The sequence below is a fragment of the Muntiacus reevesi genome, chromosome 3, assembly GCF_963930625.1.
Source record: "Muntiacus reevesi chromosome 3, mMunRee1.1, whole genome shotgun sequence".
NCBI lineage: Eukaryota > Metazoa > Chordata > Mammalia > Artiodactyla > Cervidae > Muntiacus > Muntiacus reevesi.
In genome coordinates, this window is record NC_089251.1 from 152,469,004 (window position 1) to 152,490,671 (window position 21,668).

The 21,668-nt window shown below is 36.2% G+C and overlaps 1 pseudogene; it reads left to right on the plus strand.

Moving 5' to 3' along the window:
- The first annotated feature begins 2,081 nt into the window (after window positions 1-2,081).
- On the plus strand, window positions 2,082-3,205 carry LOC136164137 (3-ketoacyl-CoA thiolase, mitochondrial pseudogene; annotated as a pseudogene).
- Window positions 3,206-21,668: the final 18,463 nt, after the last annotated feature.

The window sequence follows — 21,668 nt, forward strand, 5'->3', positions numbered from 1 at the left end:
TGGAAAAGAGGGGAAAGAAAAGTACAAAATTATAAAGTAATATCTTATTTTACCCAAGAATGCCAAACACTGAATTTAAAAAAACTGGAAAAAAAATATTACCTATAGTGTTTTTGCCTTTCTGGAGAGAGATGCAGCTAAGAATGATAACCTCAGGAGGGTGGTCTATTGACCCCTAAGTCAAGGCCTGACTTCAAGTTAGAGAAAACAGTTTAGAATAAACAAAGTTTGCCAGGCAACAATGGGAGAATGCTACTAGTTTTCCTTCCATGGCTTCCTTTTTATGTACTTTTTTAAATCTTTGGAGAAACATTTTACAGTTCTGCTCCCTGTAAAAGTGGTGTTTGAATGTATTCTACAAAAGTTGCAAAGCTGGTAACTCATAAAATATTCCTGAGGTTGGCAAGTTTCACAAGATGAAAGGTTCATACAGCGCTAACAAGTAACTAAAAAGGAGACTGGGGTAGCGTGCCCCAGCACAGCAGTTTAAAGTCCCAGGCTGGATACTGCACTGCAGTTTGAATCTTTATCATGATGCCAAGAAGATAAATAACATATCCAGCTTGCTTATCTATGGTTGGTGTGTTTAAACATAATTGACCTTACTACAAAATAATTGAAATATGGATTAAAACATCCCTGTTTTTCCTCCTATTTTTCTCAAAAGAAGATGAAAATTCTACAATGAAAAGGATTTTCACATTTATATTTAGCTCATTTTGCTTTAGCTTGAAAAACAGGTCTCTAGTTTCTGCCAGCGCTTGTAACCAAGGAGAATGATTACCACATGCAGGTGTCACTGATTGGTTGAAATTGAAAGCTGCACAGATTGGCTTGGAGGCCTGAACAGATCTCTCTATCCTCTAATCTCCATTTGCTTCTGCCAAATGTCATTAGAAAGCAGTCAGATCCATTTTGACTGACAGCATAGCTAACAAGTATGATCGGTGTTTGTGGGGGAAATGCATATATATATATATATACACACACACACATATACACATACATATATATACCTTATATACATATAAATTCGATGACTAGTAAAAGACGTTATAAATATATTTTACTCACTTTCAGTGGGCCTGATTCTTAATTTACCAAACTACTTTGCAGTAGTATCTGAGGTAAGGAAAGAAGATATATGTAAACAAATGACAGCAACCACAGAAAACCTCCTATCTCATGGAGAGACATTAAGATTTATGACATAAGGCTATAAAATACTTTCAAATAATTATAAGCCCTTGCAGATAATATATAAAAGTTTTATTAACTAACTGGACTGTATCTTCACCTATAGAACAAATAGAAGCTCTCTTCATATGTCTTGACATAAATAACCTTTGAGGTTAGTTGAAGGTTTCAGTCCCCTTTTGAAGATGTAGCGACTGAATAACCGGCTAGTAAGTGCCTCCTGCTTTTGTTCCACACCAGCTACACTGCTTAGTTTATCTACTGAAACCATTCTTAGATGTTACGGACAAGGCCTTAGGATGCGATCAGATCTCAGTAAACCAAGTTTGGAAGGAAGGCTTTGTCCTTACATCATAATGTGCCTGTATATGTTTTAATTTGAAATAAAATTTTAAGATATGTGTACACTTTTTGTTTATGGTTCCTAATTTAACCTACTTTTTCAATTAACTTACCAGATAACTGTTCCATCAAGTAATATAAGATGGTTCTAAAACTATATAGTATAGAAATATTATGAATACAACATAAAACATAGAACTTTTCACACATAATATAGTGATGACACTGAAAATTGTTTTACCTGAGAATATTTTAAACCTATATCTTCATTTCCTCTAATTCAGAATTCTTTTAGCTTAGAAACTAAATGAAAAGAAAATTTCAAGTGCAAATACTAACAGCATAGGGGAGATTAGCCTTATATTTGCCATAAGTTTTAAAAGCAGATTAAAACTTCTACCTAAACTGCCCATTGCATCAAATGATATTATCCTCTCCAGAATTTGATTAACAAAAATTCTACTATTAAAAATGAATTCCATTGTTTTGTAAGACTTTCTTTCACAAATGAAGACTAATCAGAGCTTCAGGTTGGTGAACAGATGAAAGTACTGGGACAGGTATGTGCCCAGAGGGGATGGAAGCTCCCATACCCACCTCCCCTACCTTGCCCTGTGCCTTCTTCTCTTTGTCTGTTCTTGAGCTGTATCCTTTAAAATAGCCTAGCAAATAGCTTTTCAGATGCTGCATACTTGGCAAGGCATGTCAGTTTGAGGTGGATGTCCCCAAAGAGACCTCAGCTCTCACTGCTAATAGGCTCTGTGGCTCTGGTTTCCACTCCATTGTGTATGGATGTCAGGAAACGTGTGTAAAAATAGCTGAAGTTGTCTTGTGTGGAGGGGCCAAAAGCATGGCTCCCTACTGCATCAGAAATGTAAGTATTAGAACCAAGTTGGGATCAGAGCTCAAGCTGGAAGATTCTTTGTGAGCAGCATTAACAGGGCAGCGTGTCCAAGTCTCCATAGTAATTGCTGCAGAGAATCTTGCTGCAAAACATAAAATAAGTAGAGAAGAATTTAACAAACACCCTGTAGTCACAGCAGAGATGAAAAGCTGCTGATGATGCTGGCTACTTTAACAATGAGATGATATCAGTTTAGGTAAAGACAAGGACAGGAGAAAGTAATGAGTAATATCAAGTAATGAGCAGGCTTAATACCAATGAGCCTGGTGCAGTTAAATAAACTTCCTCCAGTTTTAAGGAAGAAGGGACCATCACTGTAAGGAATGTATCAGAAATATCTGATATTTTCATAGATAGTGAAGATGCTGTCAAAAAGAATAACTTCACACTAACAAGAACTGTGGGCTATTTTGTATCTAGACGTGATTTCTCTGTTGTAGTTATTGGTCTTGTCCCTGCCTCCAGTGGGGCACTAAAGAAAAGAAGACTGAATCTTTAGGACATGGATTTGGTGGAAGTGAATGGAGATTTTGCGCCCCCCCCCGGTACTTGGCAGTTGAGAAGAACTTGGATTTCAACCCAAGTAAAACCAATATAAATGGAAGAGCCATTATTTGGAATCAGCCATTGGCAGGATCTGGATCAAGAACTATTGCACACACAGTTCATGAATTCAGATGTGGAGGTGGAAAATATGCTGGGGAATCAGCTTACATTGGAGGTGGTCAATGTATCACACTCGGTATTTGGAGCTCAGCCTGAAGAAACCAAGGAGCCCACCGCAGCGCACAGTTACTTTATTTGGCTTCTTGTTCAGTCACTCAGTTGTGTCTGACTGTTTGTGACCCCATGGACTGCAGCACACCAGGCTTCTCTGTCCTTCACAATCTCTCAGAGTGCGCTCAGACATGTTCATCGAGTCGAGGATGCCACCCAACCATCTCATCCTCTGCTGTCCCCTTCTCCTCCTGTCTTCAATCTTTCCCAGCATCAGAGTCTTTTCCAATGAGCCGGCTCTTCACATCAAGTGGCCAAAGTACTGGAGCTTTAGCTTCAGCATCAGTCTTTCCAATGAATATTCAGGGTTGATTTCCTTTAGGATTGACTGGTTTGATCTCCTTAAAGTCCAAGGAACTCTCAAGAGTCTTCTCCAACACCGCAGTCTGAAAGCATCAATTCAGTGCTCAGCTTTTTTTATGGTTCAGCTCTCACATTCATACATGGCTACTGGAAAAACCATAGCTTTGACTATACAGACCTTGTCGGCAAACTGATATCTCTGCTTCTTAATATGCAGTCTAGGTTCATCATAGCTTTAAATTCTAAGAAGCAAGCATCTTTTAGTTTCATGGCTTCAAGAAGTAATTTCATTTAATTACTCAACTAGGCTACATTAAAACAAGGGAACTTCAGAGCAGCTGCTAAAACTGGTTATGCCCTGCCACTGAAAGAGTGAGTGAGTGTAATCCAGGGTTGACGAGGTAAAGATGTATTCATCATGAGCATGAGCTCAGGCCAGAAATAAATTTTCTCAAATTTGCACCAAATATGTATTTCTGAACTGAATTTTTATTATAGAAGGCCCTAAAATAAATCACATCCTGGACAATAACCACCACATATGCTTTAGATCATATGATTGCAAGGAAATTGAATAAATGTAGCTTTAATTTCCAAAAATCAAATAGATGAATAAACCCATTAATATATCCTTTTATGAAGAAATCTTAAATTTTCTTAAGATTTTCTTTTTACATTTTATACTTTACAATGGAATAGTCTATTAACATTCTTCAAGAGAAACAAGTGAGAAAGAACAACTCCTGTCATGCAGGATGTGACCTGATACTCTCAACCAGGCCTTAGTGTTACTCCAGGTTGGCCTGACACTCACAGCTAGGTCTTTAGGTCTCCTGCTAAAAATAAACTTTTTCACAGAACCTCAAAATAAGATATGACCATTCTGTGATTTTAAAGACAAAAAAACTGTTCCTTAAGCTTTGCTGATCATAGACAGAGCACTGCCCAACCCAGAACTTCACAGATATAACCCTTCCCTAGTTAACATGAACAACTGCTCTTTCTTAAATATACAGGGTTAGCCTCACTCTAGTCTATCTTTGCCAGAGATAAGATGTTTTCAGATATCCTATCATAGAATTGCTTTCAACTCCTGATAGTATACAATCCAGTGCAATGTCCTGCTTCCTTAAACTGTCTCCAAGCAACTCAGCCAAAGCCTAAATTGTATAATTGGCTTCTTTTTAATACCCAGCATGATGGTATTAATTTTACATGTCAGCTTGACTAGGCTAGGGGATGACCCGCTAGCTGGTGAAACATTATTTTTGGATGTGTCTGTGTGGCTGTTTCTGGAAGAGACTGGCATTTGAATTGGTGTACTGAATAAAGCAGATGACCCTTCCCAATGTGGGAGGGCATTATCCAATCTTTTGAGAGCCCCAAAGAGAACAAAAAAGCAGAGGAAGAATGCATTTGTTCTCTTTTTCCTTGAGCTAGGACATCTTCTCTGGTGCTCAGTCATCAAGGCTCCCAGCTTCTCAGATGCTTGCACTTGGACTTACACCCCTGACTCTCTGATTCTCTAGCTTACAGATGGAAGATTGCAGGATGTCTTGGCCTCAAAAATTGCATGATCCAGTTCCTAAAATAAATATCTCCCTTTTTCTCTTCCTCTCTCTTATTGTCTCTCTGAAAGTAGAGTGTCCCTCTGAAAACTTGTGTAAGTTGAAATGGCCTAAAACAAAGAAGTGATTGTTTTCCTAAAAGTGAAAATTCTCTTTGGATTTCTTTTGGTTCGTTAAAACAGGTACTAACGTAGGTCTTTCATAAAACAAAGTGACATAAAACCAATGCTCAAAAGCCAAGCCAACCTTTATATATGGCCTTCCCAGGTGGCACTGGCACTTGTGGTAAAGAATCCACCTGCCAATGCAGGAGATCCCCTGGAAGAGGGTGTGGCTACCCATGCCAGTATTCTTGCCTGGAAAATCCCCATAGACAGAGGAACCCGCAAACTACAGTCCATAGAGTCGCACAGAGTCAGACACGACTAAAGCGACTTAGCATGCATGCACGCACTTGTGTATATGTAGTCTTTTGCTTCTGTTTCTCTGGAGCACTCTAATACATCTTCTAACCCAGACACCTCACATTTCTCCATATGCCCTTAAATGCTGCAAACAAGAATAAACCCAAGGCTGTTCCTGGTGGTCTTTGGAAGTAGGGCTCTAACACAGAGAACAGAAAATAGATTGCATATGTTTAAAGACTTGAGAATGGGGGATATACTACCTAAATCCTAGAGGAATGCAACATAAGAAGATGGAAATAACAGACAACAAAGATCAAACTTCTCTGCTCCCATATTTTCACATAGCCCCACACTAGAGACTATTATGTCTTATTGATTAAATTATCTATTTCAATAAAAGTATTGCGCATAGATGCAGGAAAGCTGTTTCTGTATGCTCTGTTTAAATTACAATTACGTTTGCAGCTGGAAGTCTCCAAACACAGTGGAAGACTCTCAGGGATGGTTATTTGCCTTGTCCTATTTTTGAATTCTTTAGCAACATCACCTTATAGCAACAGCTGTTCAGAGCGCTGGGACTAGTAGGAATTTTTCTTCTACTGCTGGCAAGTTGAAAAGCTGTAAAATATTTTCAGTTCATTTCAGGTTCAGGTATCCCTAGGAGCAATTGTCTTCTTGCAATAGAATAGAAGGTATTAAGACTGTAAAACAGAGATTGAGAAACTAAATGCAAACTGCTGTTGGTTGGAAACTCCAACTGAGATTTTATTGCCAAACACCAGACATTAGAAGATCAGTAGCTAAATTAGCTAAAGTAAACATCCTGAGGTGAAAAACCAGCGCCAGCTCATTGAACTAAGAATAAGACACACGTGGGTTGGCAGTAGGGCTGAGGGAAGTCCTAAATAAACATGGATAAATGCAGTATCTGTTTCTGTATTGAAGGACACGATTTGATAAAAATAAATCAGAAAAACAAATTCAGCTGGAAAGATGTAGATGGGAACTTTTGAAAGGTTTATGCTCTTGAATGTGGCTACCCAAGCGGCACTAGTGGTGAAGAACCGCCTGTTAATGGAGGAGACATAAAAGACATGGATTTGATCCCTGGGTTGGGAAGATCTCCTGGAGGAGGGCATGGCAACCCACTCCAGTATTCTTGCCTGGAGAATCCCCATGGACACAGGAGCCTGTAAGGCTACAGTCCATGGGGTCAAAAAGAGCCAAAAAAGACTGAGCGACTAACACTTTTATTTTCATATTAGGATTATATTATGCATGTAATTTAAGTGCTAATATAAGAACCTCATGATAATCATTAAAAATGATCTTAATTTAATAGTCATGCATGGAAAATGTAGATCTTCCATGGAATTTTTACTAAAATAGGTATATTAATATTTATTTCCCTTTATCCTCTTTCCCTTCTCTTCAGTGTACATTTTTCCCTAAATTCCCAAAGAGCTGTTAATATTTTCATTATTAAAAACATACTGAAAATTGCAAAAACCATAATTTTACACTTAATGACTTTCTCCAAACTTTACTAAGGCTGTAATAAAGAGATTCAGGAACTAAATACAAACTGCTATTGGTTAGAAACTCCATCTGAGACTTTAGCCAGCAGTCAGATCAAAATACAGAACATTGCTATTACCACAGTTTCCCATCTGGTGATTTTAATATCTATGATCCAATTATGTCTTTTTACAGAAGTGGCACCCTTGACTGAAACCAAAGTGAAAACTATAATGATCATAATAATTATTATTTCTAGTAGTTTGTAACTGATCATGCATAAATATAAGGCTGCATTGCTGTTGTTCAGTCACTAAGTCATGCCCAACTCTGTGACCCCATGGACGGCAGCACGCCAGGCTTGCCTGTCCTCCACTGTCACCTAGAATTTGCTCAAGTTCATGTCCATTGAGTCAGTGATGCTATCTAACCGTCTCATCCTCTGCCACCCCGTCCTCCTTTTACCTTCAATCGTTCTCAGCATCAGTCTTTTCAAATGAGTCAGCTTTTCACATCAGGTTGCCAAAGTATTGGAGCTTCAGCTTCAGCATCAGTCCTTTCAATGAATATTCAGGGTTGATTTCCTTTGGGATTGACTGGTTTGATCTCCTTGCTGTCCAAGGGACTCTCCAGAGTCTTCTCCAGCAGCATTTGATAAAGAATGTACATTTTCTTGTTGGTTGTGCTCTGCTAGGTCACATCAGTCATGTCCAACTCTTTGCAACCCCAGGGACTGTAGCCTGCCAGTCTCCTCTGTCCATGGAATTCTCCAGGCAAGAAAACTGGAGTGGATTGGTGTGCCCTTCTCCATTCCTGTGGGATGCTGTTCAGTTGCTCAGTTGTGTTCGACACTGTGTGACCCTACAGACGCAAGCCAGACTTCCCAGTCCTTCACTATCTCCTGGAGCTTGCTCAATCTGATGTCCGTCCATTAAGTCAGTGATGCTATCTAACAATCTCATCCTCTGTCACCCCCTTCTCCTCCTGCCCTCAGTCCTTCCCAGCATCAAGATCTTTTTCTAATAAGTCAGCTCTTCTCACCAGGTGGCCACAGTACTTGAGCTTCAGCTTCAGCATCGATCCTTCCAATGAATATTTAGGGTTGATTTCCTTTGGGATTGACTGGTTTGATCTCCTTGAAGTTCAAGGGACTCTCAAGAGTCTGCTCCAGCACAATTTGCAAACATCAATTCTTTGGCACTCAGACTTTTTTATGGTCCAGCTCTCACAACCATACATGACTACTGGGAAAAAACATAGCTTTGACTATATGGACCTTTATCAGCAAATTGATGTCTTTGCTTTTTAATCTGCTGTCTAGGTTTGTCATAGCTTTACTTCCAAGGAGCAAGTGTTTTCTAATTTCAAGGCTGCTATCTACTTTCACCATCCACAGTGATTTTGGAACCCAAGAAAAGAAATTCTATCACAGCTTCTACTTTTTCCCTTTCATGTTGCATGTGGAATAAAGTTCAAATTCATTGCCTATAGTTTTGAATAACAAAAAGTTTAAAAAGTTTTTAAAAAATTAGAATACAAATGCTTGAAATTTTAATTATCTTATAAGCCTTATCCCCTTCATAGAGAAGACTTTCTGGAATGTGGATGATGAATTGATGAATTAATAAGAATCAAGAAATTTAAAAAATAAGGAATTAATTGACTAGATAAATTATAAAATTTTGAAACTTTTCACTGTAGCAATAAATGAAGGAAAATTATGTTCAAGTAGCTGATTTAATGAGATTCTGGGAGACAAAAGAATTAGTCTCAAGTTCTGGCTTAGTAGATAGTGATTATCATTAATGACAAAAACTATAGATGAAGGAATGACTAATGGTATATATGTATACTTCATTGCAGAATAAAATTCTCCTTCATTCTTTCATGATTTATTTATTTTTACTTGTTTGTTTATATATATATATATATAAAACTATCATGCAGTTACATTGCAAAATCCTTCACAACTAAAGTCTCTTACCAGGAAATGTGTTTGAGGAACAAATATGGACTCTGAGTCATCAAAGTATTCAAGGATCTGTTTCTCACAAAACATGCATATTTAAAGTTGCTTTACCTTTCAACAATTTATATATTTTAACTCCTAATGAGTCATTTAAATTTTCTTAACTGTGGTTATTTCAACCTTTTTTCTATTGACAACTATATTTATACCATACTGTAATGACTCAGTTGCTTCCTGGATATCTAGAACTCACTACTTTTAGATAACTTTTATTTTCTTCATCATAATTGCCTGTATTTCATTTTCTTTTATTGTCTTTCATTTTCTTCCATTATGTTTCACATATTGGCTTCTTTTTCCTCCACTGTTTCCAGTCATTAGTGACCATAGAAAGGCACTTTAAAAATTCCCTTGTTATATAATTTCCCTTAAATATTCATTTCATTTGCTATTCAGGACTATTTCTTTCTTTCTTTTTTTTTTTTTGATTAGAATAAATTTCATTGAAGTTCATCTCTATCAAAATTGCATGAGCTGGAATGGCATTTGCTTGTCATATCTCTTCTGTAACCTGGCATAGTTCTTTAGCCTTTGTCTTTCCTGAATTGATGTTGTTGTTTTTTTAAAGTAAAGATCAATTATTTTGTAGAATGTTCTTCAATATGTATTTATCTGACATGACTTTTTTCATATCAAATTCACTACACACGTTTGTGGCAGAATGCTCCTGAGTGTGCAGAATGTGGCAGTGATTTTTTCGTCTTTTATTCTCAATAAATGAGATTATGATTGATTTTGATTTGTGTCAGTATTGGTGATGTTAAATTTGGTCACATGATTAAGGTGATGTTTATAGATTTCTTCACTGTAAATTTACTATACTTCACTATGTGGTCAATTGAGGAACTAGTTAAGGAGATAGTTTGAAGCTATTTAAAAATCTTTATTTTCATCAAACTTTTAGTCACCAATATTATCAACCATTGATGATTTTCTAATTATATATGTATATATTTTATGATATATACAGTTATCATTATTACATATTATTATGGATATTAATTATATTATATATTATTATAATTGCACATTATATATGCAGTATATGATGCTTTATTATAATATATATGTACTATATGTGCTAGCTCTTAGAAAGGAAAGCACTTTCTTTGCATTATTTGTTTATATCAGTATGGTTTTTGTTTCATAAATTATTACTTTATTTAGTAAGTTAAAACAAATCCTCCATTTATTTTACATTCAACTTGTCCATTTGATGTATCTATTTGTCCACAGTGATGTATCTGTCCAAGCCCACTATCCCCCAGGAAGAGAAGTCTGAAATTTTGTAGGTCAGAAAGGTAATAAAGTGCACATGTTACATCCATTGAGAAATCTTGTTAACCACTTATTTTGGCAGCAAAATATTCAAACTGTGATTAATAAAGACTGCCTATATAACATCAGAGTCAATTCATGTCAGATTTTGCCATAAGTTAGGAAGCATATTGACTTTCAGTGACTTGGGGATTTCAGAATCTGAAATTCAGGCTAACTGTAAAATTTAAACTTTGAACATAATTAGGAGATTATTTTAGGATTTAGAGAAATTAGATTAACCTTGGTTTATATATTAATGTAAAATGCACATAAAGTTAAGTACTCAGGAAAATCCATTATAAAGTAAAGATAATATTTGTGGAAGGCCAGTACTGTTATTTTTATATCTGTGCCTTTTTACTTGAGTGTAAAGGATTTAATGATTTATGTTGTCTAATCAGTTGTGCCACAACATAATACTAATATCATCCTGGGAAATTTCTGCTTTATATAAGAATATGTAAGCTTATAAAACTTCATATTTTAATCTACTAAAAATGACCTGAAAGTTGCTTCTGGTAGCTAAAAGTCAAAAAATTTGAGAATTTTGGATTAAAACCTTACTCTAACAAATTCTTTCTACTAAGATTTTTAATGGAAAAAGTAATAACAAAAATAAAGATATACAGATATAGGTTATCTGTAACTAATGGCAGGATACTTTAGATGACTCCTCAGTTCAAAGATAACGCTTGCCAGCTTCCTCCTTTCATTGCCCTGCTGTTTCATGAGGTGAAGCCACTGGAGCCACTGGCTGAACTGAAAACTTCAGCTGCAGGGAGACCTCTGCTAGCTGTGGTCTTCATGTTGGTCCCAATTCCCGTTAATGCTGGGGGGGAATCAGAACTAAAATGGATTCATAAGATGGGAATGTATTTCATATAAAATATCAGCACCCTAAATCAGTCTGTTACTGTTTTACAGTCTCTAGTTATATGTAGAGAAATTGTTATTAAAGGGAAAAATTAGATCTTTCTATCTTTAAGTATATTATTTAGCTTTATTGTTGCCCTCAAGGCTTCCATTACTGTGTCATGTCTAAAATGTATGAAGTCTAAATTGCTAGAGAACTATGATGATTTCTACCTGTTTTGATTTTAACACCTTGCTGTGCCAATGCATTATCTATAATCTATAATGGTTACTCCACATTACTTTTAATTTATTACCAGGAAAAAAAATTAACACCTACATAGTTTGTCTAAAAGCATTTTTTTCCGTGGGATTAAAAAGATTGCCATTTTTATGCACTGACTTGAAGTGAAGATGAATGAAAATGAGAGCTATTTTCTTTTTTCAAATGTGGCCTTTAAAGTTTTCAGTGACCCTTGTTTGAGACTATGGCCTGCTAAAAATGCTACTACTACTTTGGCTTTTGGAAGAAAAAACTCAAAACAGCAATTTCTCATGGTGATTCCCTTTATTGGAACACTGATCATTTAAACCGTCATGCTGTTTGACATACTTTACAGAAGTCTGATAATACTTCTATCAAAGCCTAACTTGGGAAATAACTTTTCATTTTTTTTAATCCAACAACTTTTGAAAGAATGAAATAAAAACATTCTTCCCATCATGATGAATGTACTCTCTACACCTAAAAATGTTGTTTTCTTTTAGGTCCCAATGGACTAAGTCTGAATTTGAGCCCACCAGGGACTACATATATACTTGGATAGCAATGTGTTAGCCACTGATAGAATTGCTTTCCCTGAACTGCACTTGGACACTTACCATTGGTTTCTGTTTTGGACATTAAAGGAAACAATCATAAGAAACTTGTTAGCTTTCCTTTTGTGTAAATGTCATTGAGGACATCAGACAATGTATGGAACAACTTCCTCTTTATCAAAGAAGATATTTCTTTCTTGCCTTTGTATCTGTAAAGGTATATATCTCTTGGAACACTGGCTCCCCTCCCTCCCTACCTCCTTAATCCTATAGAGGATATGTCTCTGAATTTTATGCTGGTTGCTTTGACCAACAGGAATTTAGTCGACATTTTGCTACATCTCTGTATCTATTTAGGACTTTACAGTAGGCATTTCAGAGTGCAAATCTTAACCATGAAGATATTATTTCCTTTCTCATGATTTCCTTTATTCTTTTCTAAACTATTTTTGGTAGGCATTTTAAATATTAAACACATAAAGCAATTAGTAAGAAAGGGCATTTTAAAAGATGTTTTACCTTTTGGCATAAACCCAAGCTCCAGTGCTTTCTCTACAATTAATAACTGCTTGAAATAATGCCTACTTATTTAAACATTTGCTGCTATCACAAATGGGGTGAAAGGACGGTGGGGTACTGACTATTAAAGCCTTGACTAGACTCTTCAACTTTATGATTTCTTAATCTCCTTACACTTTAGTGGGTATCTTTATCTTAGCAGTTTCAGTCTTCTTAAGCTATGTTCTTTAATGTTCCTACAAGTACCTCTAAATTTCTTGTTGAGTAGTTAAAACATGAAGTTTTGAATAATAACCTGCCAAAATTTTAATTAAGGCAAACAAACTAATTGGGTATGGTAATTGTAAGCCTCTAAGAAGGAAAGTTATGACCCACCTAGACAGCATATTAAAAAGCAGAGACATTACTTTGCCAACAAAGGTCCATCTAGTCAAGGTTATGGTTTTTCCAGTGGTCATGTATGGATGTGAGAGTTGGACTATAAAGAAAGCTGAGCACAGAAGAATTGATGCTTTTGAACTGTGGTGTTGGAGAAGACTCTTGAGAGTCCCTTGGATTGCAAGAAGATCCAACCAGTCCATCCTAAAGGAGATCAGTCCTGGGTGTTCATTGGAAGGACTGATGCTGAAGCTGAAACTCCAGTACTTTGGCCACTTCATGCAAGGAGCTGACTCTTTGGAAAAGACCCTGATGCTAGGAGGGATTGCGGGCAGGAAGAGAAGGGGATGACAGAGGATGAGATGGCTGGATGGCATCATCGACTCGATGGACATGAGTTTGAGTAAACTCTGGGAGTTGATGATAGATAGGCAGGCCTGGTGTGCTGCGATTCATGGGGTCGCAAAGAGTCGGCCAAGACTGAGCGACTGAACTGACTGAACTGAAGAGTGTTGCATCTCTGTATCCAGGGGCAGAAGCTGTATACTACTGATGGTAGCACAGAACCATTTATGGAATATATTTCTATCAAATGTTATTTCAACCCATTTTTTAATGCATAGGAAGAGCCTCATAAAAATCTCTAAATAAGTAAATGATTAGTTGCCCGTGTAAAATGAGAGCAAATGGGGGAAATTAAGGCATTGAGAAGGTGCTGACATTTATTGAATATTTACTATATGCCAGACACTGACTTATCATATTTGAACTTTTAAAAATACTTATTTTTAACCTTTGAAGAGCAATAAAATATTGTGATACCCCTGTTATATTCTCTGTTTTAATAGACATATAAATAAATTTTTATGGGGAGAATAGTAAGATCTATAAAGTGGTACTTTTAAGAAAGAGCTGAAGCTCAGAGCAGACAATGCCCTTATTCTTATTATTCTATTGTGAGAATGATAGAACTTAAAACTCTCCATTTAGACTTCTTGGAAACTCAAAACTTTGATTTATGTTCAAGTCAATTATTTTACCTCAGTTTTTCTATTTTGCACAATCCATAATCTTTATAATTCTTTCTGTTCTTTTCATCTTTTTAAAAAACCAAACTCATTCTAGTCACTGAGACTGAGAGGAAGGCAAAATAATTATAAAACTTGTATTTTATTTGCTATTTATTCATGTTTTTAGGTTTTATATGAAAAAGAATGATATGGGGAATATCAGTAGCTCTGGATAAGAAATACCATCACTATTAAATTGGAACTGGATACTCTGTTTTCCAATCCTGTTACTTTTGTTGCTTCAAACATTCAAGATACACCTTGACTACCCCATCATTTTTCTGTCTTTCATCTTCAAAGAGAGTTCATGAAAAAATAGCTTTTCTATGGCTAAAAACTGTGGATTTCTTTTCCAGAGTGGAAGAGGATTAGTAAACTTAATTGAAAAGACATATGAACATCTATGGTTTGACTAGGAGCCAAAGGTCTGAATTAATCAATTTAATGCAGAACCCCAGTAGCCATACCTTGCATGCATCATGACTTAGAGTTTTTATCACTTTTAGCAACTTGCATGCATGCATGCTAAGTCACTTCAGTTGTGTCTAACTCTGTGCGGCCCTATGGACTGTAGCCTGCTGGGCTCCTCTATCCACGGGTTTCTCCGGTAAGTATACTGGAGTGGGTTGCCATGCCCTGCACCCGGGGATCTTCCTGATCCAGGGATCAGACCCGAGTCTCTTATGTCTCCTGCATTGGTAGGCAGGTTCTTTACTGCTAGCTCCACCTGGGAAGCCCATTAGTAACTGATATTAAATATCACCCTTGAAGATACATTTTACATGCTCTTACCTTAGTGTCCTACCCCAGTCCTCATCTCTGGATTGTCCTTTCCCTCACCTCTTCCACATTTGCCTCAAATATGACCATTTCACAAAAGCCTATATTGATTATTTTAATTAACACTCTCCCACAACCATCATCTGGTTTATGCAGCCCTATCATTTCTATTACATTTATTACTTTCTAAGGTATTATTTTGTTGCTACTACATCTCTTCATTAAGAAGTAAGCTCCATGGGCTGATTTGTTCATTAATTTATTGTGAAGACTTAGCCTGATATAAGTAGGCATTCACAAAATATTTGCCACTGAGCTAATAATCTTTATGAGGAGTGGGATTAAAAATAATTCAGACAATAAAGTCTATGGTAAGAAGATATTTTTTGCGTGAGAATTTAAACTGGCCAGTTTGATAAGAGGTAGAGAGTATGATGAATAGTGAAAAGCAACTCCATGTATGGATGAAACTGTTATTGCAAAAAATACAAATAAAAATGATTTGGAATTGAAATTATGAAATATTAAAGGTAAAAGAGCTAATGAATAACTCAAGATATTGTTTTCAATTTTTTATTTAACTTTATTTTGGTGATGGCCACATTTTACCCTTGGGTATATGCGTCAGGAAATTATATAAATAAAACAAAAGCTAGGAAACACTTTTTGGTTTTATTGGTTATAATTTAGACCTATTGTTACTAATTATTAGCTCAGTTAGCCATGCATTGACTTATACCAATAAATAACTTGTGGAGTGTTATAGTACTTTGCTAGTCATCCAGTCTGCGTATAATCTAGGCCTCCTCTAAGTTAACATAGTTATACCTTCTTTGTCAATCATCGAGCCGTTTTATAAAAATGTATATCATAATTTGTAGAACTGAAGATCCTTATGACCTCTTCTGTGTGGAAATAATTGTTATATTCCTCAGTTGGACTATACATGTGTCATCAAGAAACATTTGTTAAGTAGACAGATATAAACTACCTTTCAAGGACGGGTATTATACCTATGAAGAAAAAGACCACATTTTCCTTTTCAAAGAGGAAGCTTTTCCAGCAAGTCTTATTAACATAATTTTGAGAGGCTATCATATCAATGATAATCTTATTAGGATCAAGAAGATAATGAAAGCAAAATAGCTTAGTGATAAGCATTTTTAATTATTGTTATCTCTATGAGTCTGACTCTAAGTTGTGGTACTAGAATCCAAAACACTTTTGTTGTATTTCATTTTATAAATATGAAAACACTTACAATAATAGTGAGAAGCTTATTCTAATGCTTGGAAATTTGATGATATTATGTGTGATAAATTTTATTTTATTTTGTGTGATAAATTTTAATAATAAAAATTATGTATATATGTTACCTGACACATTCTGAAGTCTTTTTTAGCTACCTATAGAATGTTATCACAAACCATTTTATACAAATGGATGAAAACCCCTGGTTTATGTTAAAATTCTCTTGACTTAAAACTGAAGGATGTACCAGCTACCAGATTCTAAACATGGCAGAAGGGCACTATCTAAGCAGGTATGTGCATTTCGTGCTGTCATATGCAATAGTCAGGCTGATCAATAGAAGGCTGTCTTCTGGAGAGCACTCCTTCTTTGTAATAGACCTGAAACAAACATATATAGTTTCCTGATTAGTGAGACTGTATATATTTATTGAATAAAAGGAACACTTAACGGTAAGAAAAAAATGGGAGGGAACTGACATTTGCTGCATATAGACTATGTACAAACACATTAATAGGTAAGTTATATACATTTCTAACATATGTATGGATAAAAGAATATGTTTACATTTAAAAAATAAATAATCTGAGACTCAGAGAGAAGAAATGGCTCTTACAAGGATAAAGCCTCCCCTTTACAATTCTATTTTCCTTGCTCAGGGTACTTTACAGTAATCTGAATTTTTAAAAAAGCCTCACATAATTATTATCTAGTAATTTTGGGAAACACTGCTCTACCACTTACTACTTTCTGTGGAGTTGAAAAGTGCCTTTTTGTGTCTAAGGAACAGAGAATTCTAAGTAACTCTATGAATGCAAAGCTTTATTATATTTATGCTGTTTCTATACTTATGTGTATATATATATATACATACATATATATATGTATGTATGTATGTATATACAAGCCGCCCCGATGGCTCAGATGGTAAAGAATCTGCCTAGAATGCAAGAGACTTGGGTTTGATCGATCCCTGGGTCAGGAAGATCCCCAGGAGAAGGGAATGGCTACCCACTCTAGTATTCTTGCCTTGAGAACTCCATGGACAAAGGAGCCTGTCAGGCTGTAGTCCATGGGATCTCAAAGAGTCAGGCACGACTGAAAGATTAACACTTTACTTTACTATACTCATATAAGGGGCTTCCCAGGTGGCTCAAGTGGTAAAAAATCCACCTGCCAATTGAGGAGACACAGGCAGGAGACACGGGTTCAATCCCTGGGTTGGGAAGATCCCCTGGAAGAAGAAATGTCAGCCCACACCAGTATTCTTGTCTGGAAAATCCCAAGGACAGAGAAGCCTGGCTGGCTACAGGCCATGGGATCACAGAGAATCAGACACGACTTAGCAACTCAGCGCAGCACACATGCCCATATAAATGTGAAAGCATTTTTAACATTTTGAAAATTCAACAAAATTACTAAAGTATGTGATAGAAGGCCAAGGTTGTGATGAAAGTGCCTAGCAAAATATTTAGGTAGGTTTAATTTTTAAAAGGTTTTTCCTGAGGCATTTTACTTAATAGATCACAAGCCTCTTTATGCAGATGGGCACGTTTTCTTACACCTGGAATGATCCCAAAAGCATTATCTGTGGGAAGACCTTATTGTTTTAATTGTGCACTTATATTAGTCTGTGCGGAATCTGAGCAGCAACGTTAAATTACATTTCTCCATAGCTCCGAGGCTCTATACCTGTAATTAGTGTCTTCTGTTCTTTATTACACTGATCAGTAATGCAGCTCTATTCATCACCACAGTCTCAGTTAATTATCCTTGCTAATGACTTTTGTGGTATAAAGAATCTACAGGACCCATTTGTAGATACTTTGCACTGAGATTATTAGATGGTAAGGTACCACAGTGAGCCGATAAACTGTGGGAAGGATGTTACCATGAGAGACGGTTACTCTCTTTCTATTGTATTTGCTTTGATTGAGAAGTTATAAAAGAGGGAATGTAATGTAATTTTTCATTTACAAGATTATAATACTCCAGGTATGCAAGGAGGAGAGGAAGAAGTCAACCAGAATACAAAGAGAAAATTAAACTTTCTCTGTGTGCCTGAGCCAGTGGTAATACTTAGTGGCTGGTCCATGTAGTAATGAAACTGAACGTAAATTTTATTTGATAAAATGAAATTGCCACTTCATGATATATTTAAATTTTAAAATATCTGGTGTAGAGGAAATAAATCACATTGTGATTTTTCTGTTCCTTTTGGATTATTAGGTGAAATTTTAGAATAAATTACAGGTCTCTAAAATATATGATATGTTAATAGCTAAGAAGTTTCTTTTGAAGGCTCATATAGTTGAAACTTTCCCTAAATACACTTAATTTTAGGAAAAGTTTCTAAAGTTTTTAGCTTTATTATATATAATGAAATTAGGATAGATTAGAAACTATTTTCCAAAGTAATATGTATAGTTTTAGAGGAAATACAAAGTCTTCAAAAAATTTCAGTTTTTTTTTTAAATCAAGTATATATCAAATTATCATTTGCATTGTTTTAGAAATTCTTTTTTTAAGTGAGAAATGATTATTTGAAGAATCAAAGAACAAAATGCTAAAATATATTGTTATAAGATAACATCAAGAGAATTATAGCTCTCCATCCATCAAAATCAGGCTTCCCTCGCAGCTCAGACAGTAAAGAATCCTCCCCCAACACAGGAGACCTAGGTTCGATCCCTGGGTTGGGAAGATCACCTAAGGAAGGGAATGGCTACCCACTCCAGTATTCTGGCCTGGGGAATTCCATGGACAGAGGAGCCTGGCGGGCTACAGTCCACAGGGTCACAGAGTCGGACACGACTGAGAGACTTTCACTTGGTAGACTTGGATCCATCAAAATCAGGTAATTTTCATTGGTTATTTTGATTATGCAAAATTATTATTATTATAAAAATCAAGAAATGTTTTTATTTGTCTTCAGAGTTCTGTTCTTATTTTTCTTATTTATTTTCTTAACTGAATGTACTCAGTGAGTAGAACTGATATTTATTGTTAGATTCTGAGCTAATATAGATGCTATAAAGTTTTTGTGCCCATATGAAAGTGAATGAATTTAACAGAAAGTGAGGTGAAATCATTTGGTTGTTTGGATTAATAAACTCTATGGAAGTTAATTCAAAATAATGTTTAAAAATAATATAAATTAAGTTCAGTAATTCACCTTTTAACAGTATGATAGCACTAAAACTGAGTATAATAACAGAACAAATAATCTTCTTGACAACTCTTTATGTACTTGCTTACTTTTTTTTCTTTGATGGTTGTCATCTGGGAATATTAACCTAAATCATTGTGAGAAAGCATGCACACAGTATCTAAGATTCTATAATGACAGCCTTCAGTAAATCATTAAATCCCTGACTCCTAGAAATTTCCAAAGCACAAAAATTAGTTTCTCAAAATTTGGAGAGATATTTTGATGTAAAAAGGAATCATAAGCTATAATGAAATAATTCAATATTATCCCAGCTGGGAGAATTTCACCACCAAATGCATAAAACATTTTATATCAAAAAATCTATCTGTATCTACCTATTATCAGTCTTTCTGTCACTTCTGGTTATAAAGAAGGGCAAAATTTTATGACATACCCTTTGAAACAAGAAGTCAGGGAAAAACATTTTTAGAAATTTCCAGAAGTTGATATGCTTCCTCCACCCAATTTTAACTTTTTCTCCATTAAAGCACTTTGGGACAATGAATTTTAAGGATTAGGGTATATGTATAGCATACACAATGACCCCTTCTATCCTAAAGATATCTCAAAACCTGGCCTGACCTGGATGATCATACATAAACTAACTGGAACATGTCGACTTTGAACAAATAAATTCTTAGACTAATTTACTTAAAGTGTTCATTGTAAGGACTGATATTGAAGCTGAAACTCCAATATATTGGCCACCAGATGTGAAGAACTGACTCATTTGAAAAGACCTTGATGCTGGGAAAAATTGAGGGCAGGAGGAGAAGGGGATGACAGAGGATGAGATGGTTGGATGGCATCACTGACTCAATGGACATGAGTTTGGGTAAACTCCGGGAGCCGGTGATAGACAGGGGGGCCTGGCATGCTGTGGTTCATGGGGTCACAAAGAATTGGAAATGACTGAGTGACTGAACTAAACTGAACTTTACTTAAATTAAAGAAAGTAGGGAAAACCACTAGACCATTCAGGTATAACCTAAATCAAATCCCTTATGATTATACAGTGAAAGTGAGAAATAGATTTAAGGGACTAGATCTGATAGACAAAGTGCCTGATGAACTATGGATGGAGGTTCATGACATTGTATAGGAGACAAGGAGCAAGACCCAAGAAAAAGAAATGCAAAAATGCAAAATGGCTGTATGAGGAGGCCTTACAAATAGATGTGAAAAGAAGAGAAATGAAAAGCAAAGAGGAAAGGAAAGATTTGACCTCAGATATGCAGATGACACCACCCTTATAGCAGAAAGTGAAGAGGAACTAAAAAGCCTCTTGAGAAAGTGAAAGAGGAGAGTGAAAAATTTGGCTTAAAGCTCAACATTCAGAAAACTAAGATCATGGCATCCGATCCTGTCACTTCATGACAAATAAAGGTGGAAACAGTGGAAACGGTGGCTAACCTTTATTTTGGGGTCTCCAAAATTACTGCAGATGGTGATTGCAGCCATGAAATTAAAAGACACTTACTCCTTGGAAGGAAAGTTGTGACCAACCTGACAGCATATTAAAAAGCAGAGACATTACTTTGTCAACAAAGGTGCGTCTGGTCAAGGCTATGGTTTTTCCAGTGGTCATGCATGGATGTGAGAGTTGGACTGTAAAGAAAGCTAACCACCAAAGAATTGATGCTTCTGAAGTGTGGTGTTGGAGAAGACTCTTGAGAGTCCCTTGGACTGCAAGGAAATGCAACCAGTCCATTCTAAAAGAGATCAGTCCTGGGTGTTCACTGGAAGGACTGATGTTGAAGCTGAAACTCCAATCCTTTGGCCACGTGAGGTGGAGAGTTGACTCATTTGAAAAGACCCTGATGCTGGGAAAGATTGAAGGCAGGAGGATAAGGGGCTGACAGATGATGAGATGGTTGGATGACATCACTCAATGGGCATAAGTTTCAGTAAACTCCGGATGTTGCTGATGGACAGGGAGGCCTGGCATGCTGCAGTCCATGGGGTCACAAAGAGTCAGACAAGACTAAGCAACTGAACTGAACTGAACTGAATTTTACTTAAATTTAAATTGAATTTTATAAACATTAAGAGAACCCAACCAGGGAAGCATTATATGAAATTGAAAGAATAAAACGACTGACTTTCATTTACACCCCAACACTTTGATATCTATTTTAAAATAATTTCCATATTTTTTCCATAAGTTCAGTTCAGTTGCTCAGTCATGTCAATCTTTGCCACCCCATGGACTGCAGTATACCAGGCCTCCCTGTCCATCACCAACTCCTGGAACTTGCTCAAACTCATGTCCATCAGTTTGGTGAGGCCGTCCAAGTATTTCATCCCCCTGTTGTCCCCTACTTCTCCTGACTTCAATCTTTCCCAGCATCAGGGTCTTTTACAGTGAATTAGTTCTTCCCATCAGGTGGCCAAATTATTGGAGTTTCAGTTTCAATATCAGT